Source organism: Lissotriton vulgaris, chromosome 7 (genome assembly GCF_964263255.1).
Source record: "Lissotriton vulgaris chromosome 7, aLisVul1.2, whole genome shotgun sequence".
Lineage (NCBI taxonomy): Eukaryota > Metazoa > Chordata > Amphibia > Caudata > Salamandridae > Lissotriton > Lissotriton vulgaris.
Genome location: NC_141695.1, coordinates 1642079959 through 1642090142, shown reverse-complemented (window position 1 = coordinate 1642090142; position 10184 = coordinate 1642079959).

Genomic DNA, 10184 nt, shown 5'->3' with positions numbered 1-10184 from the left:
GCGGCTAGGGACCGTCGATAAATTACACATTCTTTCGAAAGGCTAGGATTGAAATTACATCTCCTCGGACACAGATATCAATCTTAAAAATGTGTACCTCTTTGAAAAGAAACTCAATAAATTTTAAACATTTTGAACCCCTGGTACTTGGCATTGCGGTGTCTATAATGCTGCATACAAGTGTAGCAACTTCACAAAATAAAATGAAATTACATAAAATAAAATAAAATGTTGGATGGAGTGTTGAAACTTTGACCCAGATCTCTTGACTTGGGGTGACTGGTTGAAAAGTTTCAGCACTTAGTCCATCATCTCGTTGTGGTTGCATAAAAGTGTAAACAAACAGTGTGAATGATAAATGCATATGGTTTTTGTGGGTTGCTGTCAAGTTGCTGCTCGTAAAAATGAAACCATAGAATAAATTGCAAAAAATAACACATCGTACAGTCGATTTCTTCAGTTTAAATAAAAGCCAAACTTCCGGAAGTACTGATAAACAGGAAGTAATTAAATTGACATTAGCAGAAAAAATCTGGAAAGATCTGTTTAGAGGCAGACAGTAACTACTCTACGTGATTGGAATCATAGCTGCCAAGTCCATGTCCATGCGTGACTAGGTATGCCAGCTTTATACTCAATTGAATAAGAATGCAAATCCCAGATGGACTGGGAACCAGAACCGGCCCTGGCAAAGTGCTCAGCCGGACGCCCTCCACCCTCCGGGAGGAGGGGGGTGGGGGCGGTGCGACCGCGCTCTGTGCTAGGGCCGTTTTTCTGCCGTTTTTGTTACAGGGCCGTTTTTGCAGCATAATGGCCCTGTAACAAAAACGGCCCCCAGGGGCCCAAAACCGGCCCCCAACCATGCGGCCCACCGGGGGATTGCCCGGTGCCCACAACGGTCAGTCCGGGCCTGATTTCTAGGAAAAAAACAGGCCTGGCCAAAATGATCACGCATGGACCTGGGAAACTTGGCAGCTATGTACGTTGGAGCACAAGTAAGATAATCATGATAACAAAAACCTAAGTAGCATAACACATTTCTAAATTCTCCTATTTTAGAAGTTATTGTGAAATGTTTATTTTTATTTTCTGTCAAATTTGTAACTCTGTCCCAAAAAATAAATCAGCATTGTGGTGCTTTACTGTAAAATGGTTCCTCTTCAAAAGGCCAAGTGATCTCATGCCATGTGACACCTTCCCCCAGAGCTGTCCTGATAGCCAACAACACTTTGATGCCAGACTGATTTTCTACTGAGCCCTTATGTTACATTGTCTTATCACTTTGTAGTGATGTGCAGTGTGCTTCCTACTGAGTACTGGTGCTACCATTATGAAAATCTATTGAAGGTGTGTTTGTGGTTTCCTCCATACGGTCCCTATTTGGTAAGTTCTGCATGCATATAATTACAAGAGGAGGCATGCCTCTGAACCCCACCAAGCGCAGTTTATTCATCCTCTATCCAGGGGTGTAGCTTCAGGGAGGGTGTTTGGGATGTTATACGCCCCTAATAAATGTATGATTAAATAAATAGTGAGGTACAGGAGCTTTCAGTTGAGTATGCTAAGATGCCTGTTCGATTCCGCCTGGAATTTTTAAATACTGAGACAAAAACTTGCACACACTCATCTGAAGGTCTTAACACATGGTGATTTTACAAAATATTGTGCTTTAAGAACCACTCACAACCGACACTCAATTCCCTTTCCACTGGCCCTTAAGAACTATATAATGATTAACATTATATACCAGCATGATTACTGGAAAATCTGAAGCTCACCCCCAACCAGTCATACGGACCAAGCTACGGCCATGCCTCTATCACCCATAGGGCCGGACTGGCCGTAGCGGGCATTGGCATTTTCCCGGTGGGCCAGAAGGGTGGGCGCCGGCTTTGTACCAATGGGGGCCTGTTTTGTGACTGGGGCATGTGTGGCTGCAGTGCTGCAAAATCGGCCTCCTGTAACAGAAGCGCAGCAGCGGTGTTTTCCACCAGTGCCACTCCCTCCCCCCCTCCAGCGCCGGTCAGATGTAATTGCCAGGGCTGGTTTGCGGTCCCAGTCCTCCTCGGAGTCCTCTGCCAATGCCTCCAGCTCGTAGCTTTTATTAGCAACAGGGACATCTTAGGGATTTGGGGGCCTGGGCCGAATGTATTTTGGGGACCCCTGTTTGGAACAGCTTTGAATTTATGATCCAATTTCAGCTCTTTCATGTCATCTTCGGTCAAGTCACTGACAGTGCACAGGCGCAATCGTCCAAATTCTAAACTTGTTACATCTAATATTCTGGGATAGTGATAGTGTGTTAATATTGTAACACAGCAGCATCTCACTAATATTACTGCATATAATCTCTATGATTCCTCCCATTTCTCATATGTGAGGTCCAGCTTTGATCTAAGAGATACTTTTTTTGATTTTGCACGAAACACAAACACAGCATTTCTCTGCAAAATGTCTGTAATAGACTCTCACACAACACTCACAATAAAAACAATCTGTTTAAGAATTCCTCATGGTCATCAAGACAAGACTATGCAGAATAGAGCTAACACTATGGGGGGGCTAAAAGGCAGGGACCCTGGGCCAGAGCCCACTTTGCCCATGCCTTAAAATGACTCTGATTAGCAAGTAATCACATCAGGGGCCGTATTACATAAGGTGCCCCATGGGCACAACAGCCGTTTGTGCCCGCTTTGAGCGCCCCTTTGGCACTTTGATATTATAGAAGGGGGCGCAGATGCTTGCGCGTCTCCTTCTATAATACTGATAGTGCTGGCGAACCTAAAGCACCAGTGCTATCAACAGAGGGTGTTCCCTCATTTGCATAGGGGAGTGCCCTATGCAAATGAGGGAATTCCTTTAACTCTGTGTCCGCACCATATTAAACTCCAACCACAGTGTCAAAGAAGTCCTCAGAAGGCTAGAACAATTGATGGACCGAATGTTGAACAGAATGTTGCCCAGACATAGGTCCGTGCTCACCATGCCACTGGAGTCAAACTAGCATGGCTGATGATGGGTGAACCCCTGAAACTGGTCTCAGGAGGCTTGTTTCCGGTACAGGCAGGACCTGGCCTGGCAGTTCGGCCTGTACTGTTCCCATGGGGAGCGGGGTCAAGGCTCATTTGCATATGGTTACGTTTAGACTGGAATAGAATGAGGAGCAAAAACACAGATGGATTAAGGCCCAGATCTCTGTACTGGGCTGAATGTTTGACATTATTCAACATGCTGTCCATCAATTGTTCTTTTTGCATTTGTCACGCCGAGACGGTCGGATATTCCCAGACGTGGGTCCTGTGCTCTGCATACACCTGGACTCAAGCTAGCCTGGCTGATTAGGGGTGAAACCCCAAAACCAGTCCCAGGATGCTTGTTTCTGGTCCAGGGAGGACCTGGCCTAGCATTTCGGCCTGGACTATTCCCATGGAGAGCAGGGTCAAGGCTGATTTGCATATGGCTGGGTTTAAAACTGGAATAGCATGGGGAGCAAAGAAAATGATGGATTTAGGCCAAGATCTCTGTACTGGGGCGAATGTTTGACATTGTTCAAAATTCTGTCCATCAAATGTTCGTTGTGCCTTTGTTACCCTGAGTGGTATGGGTATGCCCAGACAAGAGTCATGTGCTCTCCATGCCACTGGAGTCAAGCATGCATGACTGATGAGTAATGAACCGCCGAAACCGGCCCTAGGATGCTTGCTTCAGGTCCAAGAACAACCTGGCCTGGCAGTTCGAGCTGGACAGTTCCCATGGGGAGCAGGGTCAAGACTGATATGCATATCGCTGGGTTTAAAACTGGAATGGCATTGTTGAATGGTAAAAAATGTATTCTGTTAACTTAGCCTCCCTCTCTCCAATTTTGTTGTGAATACCCAATTTGTGTTTCCGTGAGGACTTTTGCAAAGTCAGGAGTTACGTGTTCACTGAAAAGCTGGTTGTGCTGATAATTCTTACGTGCCAGGGTGAGAGGCCCTGCCCTGCCGAAAGGCCCAAGCACACACTTGTTTTATCTTTAAGCCAACCAACGCCTGTAACCTACCTTGCCTATCTACAACGATGACGTGGGTAGGGTTTATCAAGAGTTAGCAGTTTTCATTTCATCATGATGAAGTGGTTTCAATGTGTTTCATGAGGCAACAAACTGTATAAATACCGTGTTTGAACTTGTGCTTGTCAGTTCCCTCCCTCGGGCACTTGCAGTGTCTGGATGATGGGACTCCTCTCACGAGTGCAATAAACTTGTGTTTTGATTCCACTCCAGTGCTAATCCTCATTTGTGAACCCTTAGACAGAGGGTGTCCCTGCACCAGTGAGATAGAAAAAATCTCACTTCTACAGTGTGGGGAGCAATAAAACAATGGATTTAGTTCCACGTCTCTGTACGGGGGTGAATGTTTGACATTGTGCAATATTCTTTCCATCAAATGTTTTTTGCAGAAAAATAAGAGCCAGTTCACAAATTAAAGACTGGGAATAGTGGTTGGAAACGGATGGAGTGGGATATTGTATTGTATTGTATACACATTTATATAGCTCATGGCTACCCGGAGGCATCCCAACGTTTCCCCCCTAAACCGTAACGATACTGCAGTGCCGTGGAGCCTCAGTTGGCCTGGGATAACCAGCTTCTCTTGCTTGGGAACCGGAGCGCGGACGGAAGGGGGCCGCCTCCATCGCCCTTAGTGTACCGCATGTTTGTGGGGCACACGGTGCTAAATTATTCGTAGACGACCTGATGGCTCTAGTGATTGCCAGTAGTTGAGACTTTTTGCAAGTATTTTACTAATCATCATCTTTATGTTTTCTGCTCAATCCAGATTATCAGATACCAGATTCCAAATGATCAGATACCAGCATAAGATTTGTCAGTGGCAAAGTGACAGCACATTAGATACCAGTTTATGGATTACCTGATAGCTAGTTATGGATTATTAAATACCAGGTCAGACATTAACAGACACCAAGGTAGGGAATTTCAGAGGCCAAATTTCAGATTACCAAATGACAGTTTACGGGTTATTTGATACCAGGGAGGTGGCTAGTATCTACGCAAGATAGCGGCTTCTCCCTGAGCTCCGTTGAACCCGCTGCTCTATAAGCTTTTTTTACCCATCCCCAGGCCTTAACAATGAGATCCTGGTACAGTTAAAGACCCAACGAGATGTAAGAGAACAAGTTTTGGGTTCCGCTGCAACCCCAAAAGCTCAGAGAGATCTGTTTTGATCTTCCTCCCTTCCATAGCGAGGCTAAACACCCTGAACAAAATGGCGACTACAGGCCTGTGAAACTGGCGGTCCTGCTGTCAGGCCTCCGAACGCAGACACCGCGTGACGAACAACCGCAACTTCTCCTGTGACCCTTGGGGCATCTTAAAATATTCCGGTGCATCCAGTGCACTCCGGTGAGACTGCCTCTAAGACAACAGCTTGCCTTCCACAATGCCAGCACTGCATCTCAGTCTGCACCGGTCTACACCGGCCTGCTTTTCAGCTCCCGTGGTCCCCGGACCTGAACCTTACACCGCAACATGCACTTCATCCCCTGGAGCATCTACAATTCACCCCTTATGGATGCTGCTGGAACGATTTACACCGCCAACCCCTGAGGGTGGGCCCGCATCGAACCAGCATTAATCCAACAGCTAGCAAACCACGTTGTCTGCGCTGCGACGGCTTGCACAGCAACAGCGGTGGCTGCCTACCTCTAAGCCAGCAGCACTATTTACATCACCCATGCTGCATAACTGAGTGCTTTACTTAAATACTCCAGTTTGAAACACTGCCCTCATACATACTCATACTGGGTCGTCTTTCGGATGAATGTGGATGCTGACTTCGGTCCTCTTTTGCAAACACTTCCTCTCACGCAAAAACAGCTGGTCTCTGCCTATGCACCTCTGAACTCCAACCCTGCCAGCGCCAACTTTAGAATTAGCTTCCATACTCATTACAATAGCAGAGACCATTGTACAGTGCCCAGTGCTCCCACAATCCAACGCAAAGCTGACTCTACAACTATACTCCCCCCACTGTGCTCCGCCGGATCGCCCAAAATGGTCCCAATGTGTAACATGGCGAAAGGCTCCCACAACTGGTCAGTCTTCATAATTTGCTAACAGCTATCAGCAACAGTACTAGCTGCCCTGGAAGAACACATAACAATACTGCCAACATTCAATAATGCTGGCAACTCCTGCCACAGTGGAAACTCGTTCATCAAGTAAAGTTAGCGTCTTACACCTATTGGTAAGGAACCATTCTCCAGGTTAAAACCAAATACGCACCAAAAGAGACGCTATCCCTCCATCTTATCAAGAACCATTAAGAGAACAGAAAAGACTAAAAGAAAAAGAAGCCAAAACTGGTCTCAAGTGCTCCACACATGACACCATTAATCCTTATTCTCCCATTAACTAGGGGCATGACAACCAAACCCTCCTGAAAATGATCCTCAAAAGATTGAGTGATGTTGACTACATCGCCCAAAGCAACACGACAAACACTGACATGTTACAGACAGAAGTCGCTGCAATCAGAAAAGACCCGAAAGAGCTCCACTTAAGAGTCACAAACGCGGAAAACCACACATACATGACTGAGAATTGCCTGTCAGCGCAATGTAAACACCAACTCAAGAACGATAACTCAATCTCCACCCTCAAACGTGAGCTAATGAAGTTAGAAGACTACAATAGGAGAGGGAATCTTAGAATTTTTGGACTCCCTGAGGGATCGGAAGACAAAGCTTCCTCCACAGTTGCCTTCCTGCAGACTTGGATCCCTACAACGCTCTTCAGCAAAGACTTTGAAATTGAACATGCACATAGAATGCTCTCTTTCAAGCCTTAAAACATGTCCACTCCAAGAGCACTAATTTCCCGACCCCTACATTACCAGCACCCAAATCTTATCCTTTCACATTAGAAAAAGACTGAGACACTCTTTTGGTACTGCACAAAAATTAGCATCTCACAAGACTACGCAAGGGACATGGTCATCAAAAGAAAAGACTTCCTCGCCCTTAAAAGATCACTCCTAAATAGGGCAATACAACACTCCTTCATCGGACCAGCAAAGTTCAAGATTGTGCGCCATGGCAAAACCCATGCTTTCTCTGAGCCTAGCGACTTGCAAGTCTTCCTGGATAACTCCTCGGAATCTCACATGGAAGACTCTTTAAGTGGCCGAGGGTGAAGACAACATCTTTCTCTTCCAACTCTATTACTCTGAGGAATATGCGTTGCTGTTCAGCATTATACTTTATGGCTCAATATAAGGCTCTAGTTTCTTGAACCTTGTCTAAACTTGTTGAACCATGTTTGCAATATTGCAAACTGTCTAAAATGTTGTCTTTAAAAATGTTAACACATCACCTTTTAACAAACCCACTGTTGCAGGTCTACTATTGTAGGTCTCAATTATGTTGACTTGGCCTCTACTATGGATTGACATAAGGCTTTAGTTTCTTGTACTCTGTCTAACCTTGTTGAACCTTGTCTAAATATTGCAAAATGTCTAAAATGTTGCGTTTAAAATACTAGCACATCGCCCTTTTAGCAAACCTACTGGTGTGGATTTACTATTGTAGGTCTTCAAAAGACAGGTACTCTTAGCACACCATATGCTTTCTCCCACCTACTCAGTTCTAATACCGGGCAGATTAAACGCACACTCTTAACACCTGCTCTCAGGCAATATGTAATGATATATAGAGAACAGGTGTTTCTGTCGGGGAATAGCAATTGCTTTGCTCAATGTATATATTGCACTTTGAACTCTCAAATTCTAACAGCATACAGTACAATTTCAATTTAGAAGTTGGTTCATCAACAATTTTCAAGAACCAATAGGGATAAAGGGGAACACACCATAGAAGCAAGGCAATTTTAGTCAAAAGTACAATTATTTACTAGAATATTATATCCAGCAGACAATGAATATGGCTGTCAAAGCAACATTACATAGACAGCGATGTAAAGGTGACTGAAGTGCAGAATAAGTGACTTGTGGTGATATGGGAAACCAAAAGTGCTATATACGTGTTATAAACATGGCTGATACATAGAACAATGAAAATAAAAATGTTATTCATCTCTGTCCATTCCTTAATGCATGAAAACACAACCCAAGTATTAAATGTTCATGTCAGGGAGACTTCATGGACTAGTGTGACAGTAACGTTGACGTTTCGACCCTGGATGAAAGTGCAGCTTAATATGCGTCAGAGGCTGGTCTTCATCAGGACGGGGGGGACGACAAAAGTTGACAGCCGCAAGGAAAAATGCCAGAGATCCTATTGGGTAAGTCGATAGAGATCCAAGTGTAACTGGAAGGTAGTCCGATTTAATGCACAAGTAGACCTACACCAGGAGGTTGTGGTCTGAAATTGCTGATGTCGAAGTAATTGGGTAAATGCTCCACCAGCCCGTTGGAGACAAGATATTTAAACACTTTGTGCAACGCCGCCCCCAGGCGATTGTTAAGATTCGAAGAGATGTTTTCTATTCCGTCTGCTTCCGTTGCCCAGGTTCTGAGGGACACAGGGTTACCCCTTTATCGCTAATGGTTTCTCAGGCAATATGTACTGATCCCGGTTGACCCACTTTAACTCAAGTTTGTGCCCTACTCAGTACCCTACTCAACGCTCAATACCCCCATGTGGACCATGATACACTATGATACTAAGTCAGGGTTATACATCCATTATACACCCATCAAATGACCGGATGCACCCAGCAGAGGCGTTTATTACCAGAGTAAATACATGATAGTCCGGTTATTCAACAATATTCCATCATAATTTCACATACTCATTCATCACTAAGCCTAAAAACTCCTTTAGACCTCGCTGTACTCTTTACAACACTCTACCACATTAACCCTCGAGCTCTAAGCATACCTGTCAAATAACCATAGTATACACTGAACCCAAATGTACCTACATAATACAGAGGGATCTAATTTTGTGGTTTACAATTATCCAATTGTGCAAATATCATTGCTCCGTATGATTACTTTTGGTCTGTAATTATGTAACTGCTTTAAGTTGTTATTCGTGCTCATTGAAACAACTATGTTATTCTGTACTAGGCTCGGTACATAATTAACCTGCATTCAGTTTTTACCGGGGCCTTACTGTTTTACATTATTATTGTTGTATTCCCTGCGGCTCATGCCTTGTCTCGTTCTACCATTCATTCATCCTACAGCTTGTGTCTTGCGTGTGACACCCACTACCCCACACTCCACAACTTGTCACTTCAGACTCCTCTCCCAGTCGAAGATGTTATTTTTACCCAAGTGCCTCGACCCTACCCTTAATACCAACTGTCCCTTCCGCCTCCCCCATACAGTCATGTGACATCAATGCTCGCCTACCGGCACTAACACATCCTGTGGCTACTCACAATACTGATTTTAACACCTCCCTATGGATAACCCTAACACTGCTATACTTAATGTGATTTCCCTTAATGCTAAAGGACTTAACCACACCATAAAATGAAAAAAGTGTAATGAATACTGCCACTCTCCTGAGGGCGACCTGGTATTTCTACAGGAAATCAAAATTGGCTACAAAGAACCTCTCTTCCTCCGTACCGGTTGGATCTCTGAAACGGCTTGCTACCCCGCTATCTCCAAAAAACTTGGACTTATTACACTGATCGCCTATAACTAAGGTCTGCCTATCATATTCACTGAGCCAGACAACGATGGTAGATGGGAATACAAGACTACAAAACTGGCCTACAGAAATCTACGCATTAAATATATAAACGCCCCTCCCTCAGACGATCCTAAATCTTGGAACGCCCTCTCAGACAAACTTGCACTTCTTTCCCTGGAGGCATGATTCATCCTTGGCGGCGATTTTAATCTCCCTATGGACCCTATCCTAGACAGGAAATCTGCATTCAGATACAAAATCCCTAGATCCCACAAAGCACTTCACACCCTGGGCTCATCTCACAAACTAACAGACGTTTGGAGACTCCCTAATCACCTCGGGGAAGAACTTTACCTTTTCTCACCCACTCCCACATAACGCTTTTTCAAGAATCGACTACTTCCTGCTTGACCCCACCCTCGTCCCTTACATCATCTTGACAAAAATAGAACTGATCATTATCTCGGATCATGCTGCCATCTCTCTACAACTGCAACTACTTCCCCAGCTCACCA